At 45.0% G+C, this 16,742-nt stretch overlaps 3 non-coding genes and 1 pseudogene across 3 annotated transcripts; all 4 read right to left on the reverse strand.

The window, feature by feature from the left end:
• Positions 1 to 11,538: 11,538 nt before the first annotated feature.
• LOC140267925 (U5 spliceosomal RNA) lies at positions 11,539 to 11,652 on the reverse strand. Its single transcript, XR_011907455.1, has one exon. It is a non-coding gene; the product is annotated as a U5 spliceosomal RNA (small nuclear RNA).
• A 387-nt stretch (positions 11,653 to 12,039) lies between these two features.
• LOC140267757 (U2 spliceosomal RNA) lies at positions 12,040 to 12,209 on the reverse strand (annotated as a pseudogene).
• Positions 12,210 to 12,517: 308 nt separating this feature from the next.
• On the reverse strand, positions 12,518 to 12,631 carry LOC140267941 (U5 spliceosomal RNA). Its single transcript, XR_011907469.1, has one exon. It is a non-coding gene; the product is annotated as a U5 spliceosomal RNA (small nuclear RNA).
• Positions 12,632 to 13,040: 409 nt separating this feature from the next.
• LOC140267780 (U2 spliceosomal RNA) lies at positions 13,041 to 13,226 on the reverse strand. Its single transcript, XR_011907344.1, has one exon. It is a non-coding gene; the product is annotated as a U2 spliceosomal RNA (small nuclear RNA).
• Between the last annotated feature and the right edge of the window lie 3,516 nt (positions 13,227 to 16,742).

The following is a 16,742-nucleotide window of genomic DNA, read 5'->3' on the forward strand; positions in this document are numbered from 1 at the left end:
GTGCTCTTCAGGTGCTGGTGTGCCGTCTTGAGGCACCACCTGACTTGCAGGAGCACCTGCGTCAGTAAGAGGGTTACTGGGCCTGTCAGGTGTCTCAGCAGCATGTGAATGCTCTGAGTCACTGGATTGCGGTCTGTGCCGACGGGCTGACAAACGGGCTGACCTCCTCTGACCATGTGGTGATAGTGATTCAGAACTTGAGGAGGTCGGTGACGGACTGGAACCGGTGTCCTGAGGGAGGCTGTGCGCCACCCTTTCAGCATGCTCAGACCCCGACGGTTCTGGAAAGTGTCCAGGTGGGTCTGGTGGCCTATAGCGGGTGCAGTGATTCTTGTGGAACCAGAAGGGCTTACCTTCAACCTTCAAAGCAGTGGGAGTAGTGAGCACAACCTTAAAGGGTCCCTCCCTACGTGGTTCGTTCCACTGTCGCCTAAACACCCGTATGAACACCAGGTCACCAATTTGGACGTCACGAACGTCAAGGGGAATGTGTGTCTCGTCTTTGCCGTGGGCTTCTTTCACCTGTTGGAACACAAGTCTGTGGATTTGAGTTAATGCACGTAAATACTCTCCCAACTCACGTTCCAGCTGAGCCATGGCAGGCCCCTCCAGTGGACCTCTAGTTTGTGGGAGAGGCATAGGACGCCCTGTAAGCATCTCATGAGGAGTTAGATGCGTTAGTCGGTTAGTTTAGGAGCGCATTGCCATCAATGCCAGGGGAAGTGCGTCTACCCATGTTAGTTTGCCATTGCAATCAGCCATGATTTTAGCTATTTTGGTTTTCAAGACACCATTGGCTCGCTCCACAGACCCCTGAGACTGTGGGTGATAAACACATCCATACTTCTGCTTGATACCCAGGATTTTGAACATTTCTTGTATCACCTGTGAAACAAAATGCGGACCATTATCAGATGAGATGGTGTCTGGCATGCCAAACCTGGGAAACACCTCTCTACACAGAAATTTTGCTGCCGCCTTGTGATCAGCCTTGGAGGTGGGGCAGGCCTCGATCCACCTACTGAACCTGCAAACAACAACCAGCATGTATCTTTTTCCTTGTACCCGATCAATCATATCCACATAATCCATAACCAGATGTCGAAAAGGACCATCTGGCATGGGAATGTGAGCCAAAGGCTGGGTAAACATTTTGCGGACATTGTACTTTGGACAGTGAGGACACATGGCAAGTTCTCTATCAACCATCGGTGTCATGTATGGCGACCACCACACAGCTTGCAGCTTTCTGATAACTTGGGCCCTAGAACAATGATCAGGTTCATGCATCTTTTTGATAGCAATAGGCAGCAGAGATAGTGGCAAAACAAAATGCCTGCGGAATCCCCGCCACAACCCCAGATGGGGGTGTGAAGTTCGAACAGCTCCCCTTTGAACCCACAGGCGTTTTTCTGCTTCCGAGACCTTGTTTTGTGCTTCTATCAATGATGCTAGGTTTGTTATAGGTGCACAATCTTCCTCAAACAGAATTGGTCCCTGCACTACCTGTCCTGTCGCTTCTTTGGCTGCCTCGTCTGCCAAATTGTTGCCTACCGCAATGGGTGAGGTGTTGTTCTGATGTGCTGCACATTTAACTATGGCTAACGAGGTTGGAAGTTGTATGGCCTGTATTAGTTCGATCACTGCTTGTCCATGCGCCACAGGGGTGCCATCAGTACGCACAAACCCTCTTTGCTTCCAGATACTGGCGTTTATATGGCACACTCCATAGCCATATCCACTATCTGTGTAGATTGCTGCTCTTTTGTCAGCTGCTAATTTACAGGCTGCTGTCAGTGCTTTAATCTCAGCTAGTTGGGCAGAACAAGGCTGGTCCAGACTTACTGATAGTAGTTTGGTGAAGGAGCCATCAGGATTAAGTTGGACGATTCCATACCCAGCCTTGTTCCCTGTCTCGCCCCTGACACATGAGCCATCAACGAACAAGGTCAGGTCGGACGGAATAGGGTGATTGAATAAATCATCCCTGACTTTCATGAAGGTGTCCGTCTCCTTGAGACAATCATGGGGCTCACCTTCTGTTGGCAATACCATTCTTGTGGCCGGGTTTATGGTAGTGCATCTCAGTACCGTCAAGTCAGGTCCTGAAAGCAGGATCTCATAACCCGTTCGTCGTGCGTGTTATCACAAAGCGTGGGCTTGTGAGCATTGCATGCAGCTGATGTGAAGTGTACAATAATATTGGATGGCCCATAGTAATGACAGAGGCCTTCTTGTATGCAAAAGCGGCCGCTGCCAGTCCCTGGTAACAGGGTGGCAGCCCTTCTTCCACATCTAATTTTGTGCTGTAGTACGAAATTGGTTGTTTACCTGTGGGGGTTTCTTGCATCAATACTGCGCATGCATACCCTTGCTTTTCTGCCACATACAGATGGAATGGTTTGCCATAGTCTGGATTGGCTAGAGCTGGGGCAGTCTGGAGATCATTTTTCAGCAGTTGGAAGCCCCTTCTGCCTCATCAGTCCATTGCAGCTGGGTCGACTGTTGTCCTTGTCCCGCTGCACGGATCAAAGCTCTTAATGGTGCCGTTTTGAGAGCGTAATCACAAATCCAGGGCCTGCTGTAATCTGCCATACCAAGGAAAGACAACATGTGACCAACAGTTTGAGGTTTAGGCGTTTTACTGATGGCTTCAAGCTAGGACGGTGCAATTTGTCTTTTGTCCCCACTTAGCTGTCTGCCCAAATACTCAACCGTTGTTTGGCAGAACTGCAGCTTCTTCTTACTCACTTTGTGTCCTCCTTCCGCCAGAGCTGTCAATACAGCGATGGAATCTTTCTCGCACTGTTCTTTTGAGTCAGAGCAAATCAAAATGTCATCCACATACATTAAGGTGGTGGACTGTATGTCCAAGTGACTGAGATCATGTGCAAGAACGCGATTGAAGATGGAGGGAGAGTGTACAAATCCTTGTGGCAAGCGAGTGTAGGTGTATTGTTGACCCTTGAATGTGAATGCAAACAAATATTGGGAATCTGGATGCACTGGTACACTGAAGAATGCAGAGCACAGGTCTATCACCGTGAACCATTTTGTGCCTGGTGGTATGTTGGACAACAATGTGTGTGGATCAGGCACGATAGGCACTTCTTCCGCAACAATAGCATTGATTAGCCTTAAATCATGCACTAGTCTGTATTCATCACCATTTGGTTTCCTTATGGGAAAGATGGGGGTATTGCATGCACTGTTCGTTTTTATCAGGACCCCTGCCTCCACTAATCCTGTTATGATGGGATTTATACCGTCTATGGCTTCCTGTCTGAGGGGATATTGCTTTTGATACGGCAATCTGATGCCTGGTTTCAAGTGGAATCGCTGTGGTTCAGCCGATTTCACTATCCCTACATCTGTCTTGTGTTGGGACCATACTTGGGATGGGACTTGTTCTAATAGTGTCAAGTGTTCTTCAGTTGTCACCATAAGCCCAACTCTGTCTCTGGATACCTTAACCCTTTCTGCTATCACCTCATCTGCATATGTGAAAGTGATTTTGAAAAATTGTCCATCTGCGGAGACACTAATCTCGTGGCAGTCTGTGGGAGTCCAATCTTTGATTTGTCTTGCGGCTTGAATCATGGGGCCCAAGTCATGTGATTCATACTTGTCAGCAATCAAAAGAGTGACGTGAGGTGTGGAGTTGGGGACTTGAAACCAGTCACTGACATCTTTTCCTGCAAACTTCACAGCTGCAGCTGCCCCTTGAGGTCCTACTATGATGTCTTCGTACTGGACAATCAGTGCTTTGTTGTTGATGTTTTCATCCCAACTTTTCTCATAGTCCTCGTGAACTTGATCTTTGTCGTAAAACATGGTGCAATGGAGTGGGCGTGTTGGCTCTTTAGCCATGTCATAGTGATTCATTACCAGTGGTCTCCATGCTTCCCATTCATGACGAAGAAAAGAGTCCGGTGTTGTCAGCTTCATCCAGAAAACTTGGGCCTCTGGGTTGTTAGTTGGCATCTGTGGAGATCCTATAGGAGTTGTTAGTGGCATCATAGGAACAGACATGTTATCAGATTTATCCGACTGGTCGTCTGTCACCTCAAAATAGATGCCATCAGGAGTACATTTGATTTTTGCATTAAGCTTACACAACACATCTCTTCCCAGGAGATTAATTGGTGTATCTGTTGAATATAAAAGAGAAGAATAAATTGTCTTTTCTCCTATTTTCAACGGAACCGGTTCAGTCATTGGTATTATTTGTGTTTTCCCAGAGAAACCTACTGTTCGAATCTTCGAAGCTGAGAGGGGAAGGCTGGCTCCGTCTTTTCCTATACAGGAGTATGTGGCTCCTGTGTCTATCATGAACTGGTGATGCTGGTTATATACAGTTACATCTATTGTGGGTTCAGCATGTGGGCGTTGTGTTAAAATTGGTAAAATCACCTCCCCTTCAGGTTTCTCTGGGCCTCCCTATTGCCAATGTGCTGCTGGACCCATCCATGGTCCATTGTTCTGAGGATTAGCACCTGTCCCAGTGCTTGGGGGTCCTGAACCCGGTTGTTGGGGCTCTGGCCATGGGTTGATAGGGCAGTTCCTCTGCATGTGTCCCGTCTGTCCGCACCCCCAGCACTGCAGTCTTGATTGGAATGAGGGTGCCGTTGAGGCTACCTCTGGCTGTGGTTGATATTGCCCGGGTGGGGGTCCCCCAGACGGTCCTTGGGGCCTCCTCCATCTACCTCGCATGGGAGGGCCACCACGTCCTCTTCCTGCTGAAGGCTGCTGGATGCCTCCCCCTTGGTTGAGGTGCACATGGATTGGAGGGATCTGCTGATTCTGGAATTGACCTGCAGGTGGAGCTGTGGGATAAACATTAGGCACAGCAGATGTTGGTTGAACATGAGGTGATGACATGGTGGGTGTAATGACGGGTGCCTGCATTACCCCTCCTTCTGTTGGTCCTCCTTCCACTGGAGCGGCCACACTTACTGCTGCTTGAGGCTTTGGTCTCTCCCTCTCCTTCTTCTGCTTTGCCAGTTCACCTATTTGTAGCTGAGTCAGTTTAGTAGCCAGCATCTTACTCTGATCATCCAGGGCCTGTTTCTCAGCCCTGTGTGCCTTCACATAGTGTATTATATGCTCAGAGAAAACTGGCCAGTCCATTTTCATCAGTCCCACCACTGCATTCAACTTATCTTGTACTTCTTTTGGCATGGCGTTTTTCACATACAACATAAACAGAGCTTTTGTTGACTCATTACTGTCCCACTCACTTCCCGTCTCCGCCTTCCACATTCTCTGATAGTTATGCAGGAACTGTGAAGGGCTGTCACTATCCTTCAAACATTCTTTCTCCAATTTAGCTGGATCCATGCGTGAAGGGTACTTTTCTCGTAGGGCCCGCCACACTTGCGGTCGTATCGGGTCGAAAGTTATCGCATCATATTTGTGTGTGGTAGCCAACCTAATATATCCAGCCATCCTGAATACTTCTGTGGCGGCTGCCTGTCCTGCTGTCTTTATCAGCAGTGCCTTGATGTCGCCACCCGCCAGCTTAAGTCCTCCAGTGAGTTCTTCAAGCTTCTCGATCCATTTGTCAGCTCCGTCTGTTAAAGGAGTTAGTTTACTTGCAAGTGTCATCATATCCATAAATGACCATGGCACATACCTGAAGCTGTTATTGGGTCCTTTGGCCAGCAGTGGGTGCATTCCAGAGGGGGGTTGTCGCTGTGAGTTCTGCTGACGTCTTCGATTGCGCAACTCCATCCTCTCACTTTTGTTTCCTGTCTCCATCAGTAAGTCAAGATCATAAGTTGTCTCTGTGGTCTTAGAGCGTGGGGGTGGTGAACATTCTTTGCCGCACGCCTGCTGACTTTTGAGGTTCTCACGTTCCTGTTCGTATTCCTCGTCTTCATCTTCATCGTTTCCTAGTGTGACTGACTCTTCGTCTTCATCCTGTGAGTCCCCGGCCTCACCTTTGCCAATCGAATGTTCTGATCCCTCTTCCTTTTCCTGTTCTTCTGACTTTTCCCGTATTGGCCCGGTCGCACCCTGTTGACTCTCTGTCATTAGTCGGTCGACCATTGCTTGGTCTTTTTCTTCTTCCAACATTGTTTTCTTTTTCCAGTTGCCACTATCCTTCCCCGATCCTGTTTTCCTAGGTTCTGCCTCTACATCTACCTCCCTCTGTGTCTTGTGTGTTGATTTCTTATGTGTTCCCTCATCTGCGTACTGATGAGATGATGATTCACTTGTCTCCCTCTGCCTGCGTGGCCTTCTTTCTGAGTGGTGACGAGATGATGATGAGGCACCTGCCTTCCTGTGTCTGGGTGGCCTAACTTCTTCTTCTTCCTCTTCCTCGTTTACTATGATCTTTATTGTTCCTGTAATTACTCCCCCTGCTCCGTTCTGCTCTAGCTGCACAAATTGTCCCGCTCTACCAGGATTGTAAGGTGGTGGTCTGGGGCCTGTGTTTTTATTTATCATGGGGTTTCTGCTGGCTTCTACTCTGAAATACTGCAGGATGTCTCTCTGCTCAGCATTCTTCTGTTTTTTCTTCATGTGTGTTACATCGTACTTTTTGTTTTTATTTCTTAACTCTTCCTCCACCTCATCACAACATCTTGGATCAAAGCTGCCTTCGAAAGGCCATCGATTTTTACCAGATGTTATCCTGTGCCAACTTTTCATACATCGGAGAATTTTGCGCCCGTTTGTTGGATGGGTGACCATGACTAGTTTTGCAGGCGTTATCTCATTTTTCTGCTTACTTTTGTTGGCTCCCATGTTTTATGGCAGTTCACAGCAATCTCCGGGGTAGTGTGGTTACTTATTAACTTTTTCTTCTATCACCTACTTTCTTACACCTGCTTTCTTTCCCACTGCCCCTGCTCTACTCAATGCAGAGCTGATATCTGCACTTTGGTATTTCCCAATTTTTGTTACAATTTCGTTATTCTACTAATAATTATTTTCAGTGCTTTATGCTTAATTGGAACTTTTAGAGATAATATCACCTATCGTGTGTCAATTCGTTACACCACGACGTTTCTAGCGACCATATCTTATTTATTTATGCTTATGCACTATTCTTACAACATTGACACCTTTCATCTATGCCTAGTTTGCACTTTTAGCAACTATTCCAATTATACTTTAACTTTATTAATTAATTACACATTAACAATAACATAGGTACATTTTACAACACTTTTTTGGAAAACATCAATCCTTTTGTTAACTGCAAGTCTCTTCCTTCAACAGTTACTTTTTTGTACTCGCTGTACTTTACTGTTTTCTACAGTTTTTTCCCTGCCTTGGACCACCCCTCGAGAAGGCACGGTGGTTGACGTCTCCACAGGCGGTACTTTTATCCTTATGCTTTACCTTAGCATCTTAGTCACCAATATAATTATTTCATCAAAAACATAGACAAAAACACGATTATCCTACAAAGTTTCCACTCGTCTTCTTGTTGCTTTCTTTACTGACTTACTGCGACCTTCTTGATCAGACAGTCAGTGGGGCTGTCTGATTAAACCTTCCTCCTTCACCCTTCATATACCTCACCAGCACATAACTTACAACTCCAAGACCTGTAAGTGACATAACAGCCCATAGACAGATCAATAGGTTAAATATGCATTGTTGGAGCTTATCCATCCCACACTTGTCATATTTTCACACAATCATTCATACGTGGACCGATCACCAGCTGTTACTTCTGCTCGTATGCACATTCAATGTTACTAGGTTGTTTTAGGATAGTGTTTTAATACCTTCTGACCACTGGAGCTTAGGTGGAGGCTGGATCCCAATAAATTTGGAAAAAATAAAAAGGAATTGGTATCTCACCTGTTCTTGGTGGATATGTGGACCTTCTTGTAGCCGAACACATCCACTCCTGCTTTTGATGATCTATGGTTGGGCATTCGCACCTTTTCTTACCCATTTTTCAGTAATTATGGGTGGACATTCACACCTTCTTATAGCTGAACACCTCCTCTCCCGCTTATGATCATGTGTGGTTTGATATTCGAAAATTTTCTTTCATGTTTTCTAGCAATTATTGATGGACATTCAGAACTCCTTGCAGCTGAACACCTCCGCTCCCGCTTTTGATCGTGTATAGTTGGGCTTTCGAGCCTTTTCTTTCCCGGTTTTTACAAATTATGGTTGGACATTCAGACCTTCTTGCAGCCGAACACATCCACTCCTGCTTATGATGATGTATGGTTGGGCATTCGCACCCTTTTTTTACCCATTTTTCAGGAATTATGGGTGGACATTCAGACCTTCTTGCAGCCGAAAACCTCCGCTCCCTGTTTTGATCATACATTGTCGGGCATTCGCACCTTGTCTTACCCGCTTTTTACAAACTTTAGTCAGAAATTCACACCATGCAGCTGAACCACCTCCGCTCCCTGTTTTGATCATGTATGGTCTGGCAATACTACCTTTTCTTACCCGTTTGTGAGTAATTATGGCTGGACAGTCACACCCACTTGCAGCCGAACACCACGTCTCTCGCTTTTGATGATGTATGGACCGGCATTCTTACCTTTTCTAACACATTTTTCAGCAATTATGGTCTGAGAGTCACACCTACTCACAGCCGAACAACTCCGCTCCCGCATTTGATGGTGTATAGTCGGGCATTCTCACCCTTTCTCATCAGCTTTTTGCAAATTATGATCTAACATTCACACCTACTTGCAGTCGAACAGCTCTGCTCCCGCTTTTGATTATGTTTGGTTGAATATTCGAACCTTTTCTTAACTGCTTTTTAAAAACTTTGGTTGGACGTTCACACCTTCTTGTAGCCGAACATATCCACTCCTGCTTATGATGATGTACGGTTGGGCATTCACACCTTTTTTTTACCCATTTTTCAGGAATTATGGTCGGACATTCACGCCTTCTTGCAGCTGAACACCTCCTCTCCCACTTATGATCATGTGCGGTTTGATTTTGGAAAATTTTCTTTCATGTTTTCTAGCAATTATTGATGGACATTCAGACCTACTTGCAGCTGAACACCTCCGTTCCCGCTTTTGATCATACATTGTCGGGCATTCGCACCTTGTCTTACCAGCTTTTTACAAACTTTAGTCGAACATTCACACCTTCTTGTGTTGTGACTTTTGTGGAGTCCAAATTACCTAATGTGCTACACTCAGTAGTTAACGATGAGAAGTCACGAAGTGTCAAAGATGAGACAGATTCAGCTGGTTCGCGGTCCAATGATGGTTTTATTGCAGAGTTACAATTCGACCATACATGAGAAGTAGCCCGGGCTAAGTCTGAAAACTCTTCTGAAAGTCCCGTCTTTTATACAAGTTGGGCCTGTGGACGCTCCTTCCCGGGCCCCTCCTTTTCCATATATTATCCTTCGTCAGCATGCCTTAATTGTCGACAGCATGCCTCAATTTTTCGACAGCATGCCGTTTTATTCTATAACTTTTGGGGCCCCGTAAACTTACTCCACACTTGCAGCTGAACACCTCTGATGTTGATGGTGTATAGTCGGGCTTTCGAGCCTTTTCTTACCCGGTTTTTACAAATTATGGTTGGATATTCAGACCTTGCAGCCGAACACCTCCGCTCCCTCTTTTGATCATACATTGTCGGGCATTCGCACCTTGTCTTACCCGCTTTTTACAAACTATAGTCAGACATTCACACCTTGCAGCTGAACCACCTCCGCTCCCTGTTTTGATCATGTATGGTCTGGCAATACTACCTTATCTTACCCGTTTGTGAGTAATTATGGCTGGACATTCACACCTACTTGCGGTCGAAAAACTCTGCTCCCGCTTTTGATTATGTTTGGTTGGATATTCGAACCTTTTCTTAACTGTTTTTTAAAAACTTTGGTCGGACGTTCACACCTTCTTGCAGCCGAACACCTCCACTTCCGCTTTTGATGGTATATATTCGGGCATTTGAACCTTTTCTTACCCGCTTTTTACAAACTATGGTCGGATATTCAAACCTTCTTGTAGCCGAACACATCCACCCCTGCTTTTGATGATGTATGGTTGGGCATTCGAACCTACTTGTTGCCGGCTTTTCATTAATTATGGGTGGACATTCACACCTTGTCGCAGCCAAACACCTCCGCTCCCTGTTTTGATCATGTATGGTTTGACATTCGCACCTTTTCTCACCCGCTTTTTACTATGGTCGGCCATTCACAGCTTCCTCTCCACCATACTTGTATGGTGGGATATTCACACCCACTTGCATCCGAAGACCTCCGCCCCCACTTTTGTTGATATTTAGTCGGTCATTCGCACCTTACCCGCTTTTGGCAAACTATGGCCTTCTTGCAGCCAAACACCTCTGATCTCGCTTTTGATGATGTAAGGTTGGGCATTCAGACTTTGCTTCACCTGCTTTTCACCAAACATAGTCGGACATTCACACCTTCTTGCAGCCGAACACTTCCGCTCCACCTTTTAGTGTTCTCCTTCTATATGACGCAGTATCGCTAGTTTCAGCACTCCCCAGTCGTTGGAAGTTAGCATACCCTCAGTGGTCAGAGGTCCCGGCTTCTCACCACCCTCGTCAAGCTGATACAGACAGAGGTCACCTGTTTAATACATGAACACATAGCCCCATCTTCCCCGCAGTCCATAAGGCTCCAGTGACCATTCTTCCTGTAGAGACACGGGCGGCGGTTGCTGCGTTCTGCACAGAAACACCATCCTTTTCTTGGGAGCATTTGGTATCAAGGGCTGATCTTCAAATATCGTTACCGGAGTCTCACAAATGAGAGACCGCAGAGCACACGTCCTCTCCGGTGCCTGCGTAGATTAGTAGACTCTACACTCACTCTGCTTCTTGTCTTGGGCATCTTGACTCAGCTATCTTTCACCCCAAAGTCGATCTCTACACACTGACTGTCTCAGGGTTTTTATCCTTTACTCGAAACCCCTCCCCTGTCCACCCATTGGCCCTCACATCTGGGGTCGAACAATACCCCCCACACATCTAATTATTTTCCCATCTTTACCTTACAGGGACCGGTCTTTGAAGCTGTTAAAATGTTGACCGCTTCTACAACTTTTCTATTAACCCTAACCCTTTCTCTTATTTAAACATTCAACTAATATATTTCTCACAACCTCCTGACTTTAGCTGTAATCATTCTTAACCCTAGCCATAAACACCCCCTTCCTTAGAAGTCAAAGACCTCTTCAACAGATGGCTAATCTATGTCAAACAAAGGTCACACGTCAAAATAGCTTGATCGATCGATAAGAGGTCAGAGGTCACCTGTCAAAATGAGTTTGATCGAAGGTATCCTATTATCTCTCTAATGCGCACTTGTAGCGGTGTTCTTTTTATGGCCACAGGTGGCCAGAGTGTCACTTTGCACCTCCGCTGCACTGAGCACTCTTCACCCCTTTTAAATGGTATAACTTTTGCTCCAGCAAGCACCATTCAAGCAACAACTTTGCACTCCAGCTTCGAACATCGGCACAGTCGCAACAAGTAAGGCGACTCTACTCAGAGGAGTCACTCTGCACAGTAACAAGATTTCTTTTGCACAGACAGAAAGGGCTTCACCCGCAAAGGTAAAGCCTGCCAAAAATAGAAACAACTCATTAGTGCTGCTCTCCACGGAAGTCTTTGGTAAAAGGCGAAAGACTTGTACGTTATGAAGAGAAACCAGAATACGATTATCCGTCACTGCGGGAGCAGGGCATCAGGCTAGTTGGCATAGCCACCTTCTCCATGGTGAGCTTTGCTTGGTTGAGACGCTTGCTCCCCCCCTTGCTCCTCGGCTGACCAAGTAGGAACAATCGGGCACTATTTGATGGCTGCCTTGTCTTTTACTCTGTGCAAAAGACAAGGCAGCCACAAACACCACGGGAACACCGTATTGAGGCTTTGTTCTGACCGATCATTCGGTGTCGCGTTTCTTTCAAGCAATTCTCCCGGTTAGCCCGCACTCGGCTCGCTCCCAGAGCCGTGTTAAAGTCTACTTCGCAATCACTCTCTTTTCTCAGCAGACTAAAAGAAACTTCCATCCTGCACCGCTGTTTGCTTTTTCACAAGAGCAGAGAGGAGCGCACCATTCCCAGCAGCACCGCAGTACCGGGTCGATGCTTGGAGTGAACGGAGCAAACTCCTTTTTCAACTCCTATTGCTAAAAATCCATTTAATATGTAGTCCTCGAATAGAGGACATATCTGATACTACACTTGATCTTAGCCAAAAGGCCGAGAAGCGATAACTGTCCTCTGGTTCACGTCCGAGGGCCCTTCCTTGCACAATGCGCACTTGTAGCGGTGTTCTTTTTATGGCCATAGGTGGCCAGAGTGTCACTTTGCACCTCCGCCCGCCCGCTGCACTGAGCACTCTTCAGCCCTTTTAAATGGTATAACTTTGCACTCCCGCACGCTCCAGCGAGCACCATTCAAGCAACAACTTTGCACTCTAGCTTCGAACATCGGCACAATCGCAACAAGTAAGGCGACTCTACTCAGAGAAGTCACTCTGCACAGTAACAAGATTTCTTTTGCACAGACAGAAAGGGCTTCACCCACAAAGGTAAAGCCTGCCAAAAATAGAAACAACTCATTAGTGCTGCTCGCCACAGAAGTCTTTAGTAAAAGGCGAAAGACTTGTACGTTATGAAGAGAAACCAGAGTACGATTATCCATCACTGCGGGAGCAGGGCATCAGGCTAGTTGGCATAGCCACCTTCCCCATGGTGAGCTTTGCTTGGTTGAGACGCTTGCTCCCCCCTCCCTTGCTCCTCGGCTGACCAAGTAGGAACAATCGGGCCCTATTCGATGACTGCCTTGTCTTTTACTCTGTGCAAAAGACAAGGCAGCCACAAACACCCCGGGAACACCGTATTGAGGCTTTGTTCCGCTCATTCGGTGTCGCGTTTCTTTCAAGCAATTCTCCCGGTTAGCCCGCACTCGGCTCGCTCCCAGAGCCGTGTTAAAGTCTACTTTGCATTCACTCTCTTTTCTCAGCAGACTAAAAGAAAGTTTCACCTTGGGCTCCCTGAAACTTCCATCCTGCACCACTGTTTGCTTTTTCACAAGAGCAGAGAAGAGCGCACCGTTCCCAGCGGCACCGCAGAACCAGGTCGATGCTTGGAGTGAACGGAGCAAGCTCCTTTTTCAACTCCTATTTCTAAAAATCCATTTAATATGTAGTCCTCGTATAGAGGACATATCAGATATTAAACTGATAATCCAATGTTGTTCTTTGTTGAAGTCGATCTAGACATTGATAAATATGAAGGACAAAGCAGTTTTCACTTGGTTTGAGTGAAGGAATTCATTTTATACATAAAATCCCAAATCATGCAGAACGTATGAAAATAAGCTTATTCTCGGATTCCTGATCCTTCAGTGTTGCTCTTTCTTCTACTGCAAAATACAATGTTGTTCTTTGTTGAAGTCGATCTAGACATTGATAAATATGAAGGACAAAGCAGTTTTCACTTGGTTTGAGTGAAGGAATTAATTTTATACATAAAATCCCAAATCATGCAGAACGTATGAAAAGAAGCTTATTCTCGGATTCCTGATCCTTCAGTGTTGCTCTTTCTTCTACTGCCAAATACAATGTTGTTCTTTGTGTAAGTCGATCTAGACATTGATAAATATGAAGTTAAAAGCAGTTTTAACATAGTTTGAGTGAAGGAATTCATTTTATACATAAAATCCCAAATCATGCAGAACGTATGAAAACAAGCTTATTCTCGGATTCCTGATCCTTCAGTATTGCTCTTTCTTCTACTGCAAAATACAATGTTGTTCTTTGTTGAAGTCGATCTAGACATTGATAAATATGAAGGACAAAGCAGTTTTCACTTGGTTTGAGTGAAGGAATTCATTTTATACATAAAATCCCAAATTATGCAGAACGTATGAAAAGAAGCTTATTCTCGGATTCCTGATCCTTCAGTGTTGCTCTTTCTTCTACTGCAAAATACAATGTTGTTCTTTGTTGAAGTCGATCTAGAAATTGATAAATATGAAGTTAAAAGCAGTTTTAACATAGTTTGAGTGAAGGAATTCATTTTATAGTAAAATCCGAAATCGTGCAGAACTCGTGAAAATAAGCTTATTCTCGGATTCCTAAAACTTTTGATTTGCTCTTTCTTTTACTGCAAAGTACAACGTTGTTTTTTTTGTTTAAATCTATCTAGACATTGATAAATATGAAGGTAAAAGCCGTTTTAACATAGTTTGAGTGAAGGAATTCATTTTATAGATAAAATCAAAAATCATGCAGAACTCCTCAAAAAGGGCGTATGGCTTAATCACAAGTGTGGTTCTTTCTCATTCAGGGTAATATGAGGAAGTTTATGCTTGAAATAAATGTAGAAATGGGTACATATGAAGGACAAAGCAGTTTTAACATAGTTTGAGTGAAAGAATTAATTTTAAAACAAAATCCCAACAAAGGCAGAACTCACGAAAAGCTTATTCCCGGATTCCTGATGTTTCAGTGTTGCTCTTTCTTATATTGCAAAGTACAACGTGGTTTTTTTTGTTTAAATCTATCTCGACATTGATAAATATGGAAGGACAAAGCAGTTTAACTTAGTTTGAGTGAAGGAATTAATTTTATAGCAAAATCCGAAATCATGCAGAACTCATGAAAAGCTTTTTCTCGGATTTCTGAACCTTTGCTCTTTCTTTTACGACAAAATACAACGTTGTTTTTTGTTGAAATCTATCTAGACATTGATAAATACCAGCCGAACATCTCTGCTGCCCCATTTGATGGTGTATAGTCGGGCATTCTCACACTTTCTCATGAGCTTTTTGCAAATTCTGATCTGACATTCACACCTACTTGCAGTCGAACAGCTCTGCTCCCGCTTTTGATTATGTTTGGTTGGATATTCAAACCTTTTCTTAACTGCTTTTTACAAACTTTGGTCGGACGTTCATGTCTTCTTGAAGCCGAACACCTTCGCTTCCGCTTTTGATGGTGTATATTCGGGCATACAAACCTTTTCTTACCCGCTTTTTACAAACCATGGTCGGATTTTCACACCTTCTTGTAGCTAAATAACTCCGCTCCCTCTTTTGATTGTGTATGTTCGGGCATTCAAACCTTTTCTTACCCGCTTTTTACAAACTATGGTCGGACATTCAAACCTTCTTGTAGCCGAACACATCCACTCCTGCTTTTGATGATGTAAGGTTGGGCATTCGCACCTTTTCTTAACCATTTTTCAGTAATTATTGGTGGACATTCAGACCTTCTTGCAGCTGAACACCTCCGATCCTGCTTTTGATGGTGTATAGTCGGGCTTTCGAGCCTTTTCTTCCCCGGTTTTAATAAATTATGGTTTGACATTCAGACCTTGCAGCCGAACACCTCCGCTTCCTCTTTTGATCATACATTGTCGGGCATTCGCACCTTGTCTTACCCGCTTTTTACAAACTATAGTCAGACATTCACACTTTGCAGCTGAACCACCTCCGCTCCCTGTTTTGGTCTGGCAATACTACCTTTTCTTACCCGTTTGTGAGTAATTATGGCTGGACATTCACACCTACTTGCAGTCGAACAGCTCTGCTCCCGCTTTTGATTATGTTTGGTTGGATATTCGAATCTTTTCTTTACTGCTTTTTACAAACCATGGTCGGACTGTCACACCTTCTTGTAGCCGAACAACTCCGCTCCCTCTTTTGATTGTGTACAGTCGGGCATTTTAACCTTTTCTTACCCGCTTTTTACCAACCATGGTCGGACATTCACACCTTCTTGCAGCGGAACACCTCCGCTCCCTCTTTTGATGGTGTATGTTCGAGCATTCGAACCTTTTCTTACCCGCCTTTTACAAACTATGGTCGGACATTCAAACCTTCTTGTAGCCGAACACATCCACTCCTGCTTTTGATGATGTATGGTTGGACATTCAGACCTTTTTGCAGCCGAAAACCTCTGCTCCCTCTTTTGATCATACATTGTCGGGCATTCGCACCTTTTCCTACCCGCATTTTACAAACAATGGTCGGACTTTCACACCTTTCAGTAGCCGAACAACTCCGCTCCCGCTATTGATTGTGTACAGTCGGGTATTTTCACCTTTTCTTACCCGCTTTTTACCAACTATGGTTGGACATTCACACCTTCTTACAGCCGAACACATCCACTCCTGCTTTTGATGATGTATGGTTGGGTATTCGAACCTACTTGTTGCCCGTTTTTCATTAATTATGGGTGGACATTCACACCTTCTTGCAGCCAAACACCTCCGCTCCCTGTTTTGATCATGTATGGTCGGCCATTCACAGCTTCCTCTCCACCATACTTGTATGGTGGGATATTCACACCCACTTGCATCTGAAGACCTCCGCCCCCACTTTTGTTAATATTTAGTCGGTCATTCCCACCTTACCCGCTTTTGGCAAACTATGGCCTTCTTGCAGCCAAACACCTCTGATCTCGCTTTTGATGATGTAAGGTTAGGCATTCAGACCTTGCTTCACCTGCTTTTCACCAAATATAGTCGGACATTCACACCTTCTTGCAGCCGAACACTTCCGCTCCACCTTTTAGTGTTCTATGGGGCATTCACACCTTTTTTTTCACCGCATTTTATAGATTATGGACTGAAATTCTCACCCACTCTCATCCGAAGACCTCTCCTCCTGCTTTTGTTAATATATAGTCGGGCATTCGAACCTTTTCTTACCCGCTTTTTACAAATTATGGTCGGACATTCACACCTACTTGCAGCCGATTACTTCCGCTCCACCTTTTAGTGATGTATGATTGGC

This window comes from Leuresthes tenuis, unplaced genomic scaffold, assembly GCF_036924035.1.
Source record: "Leuresthes tenuis unplaced genomic scaffold, fLeuTen1.0.hap1 SCAF_13, whole genome shotgun sequence".
Taxonomy (NCBI): Eukaryota; Metazoa; Chordata; class Actinopteri; order Atheriniformes; family Atherinopsidae; genus Leuresthes; species Leuresthes tenuis.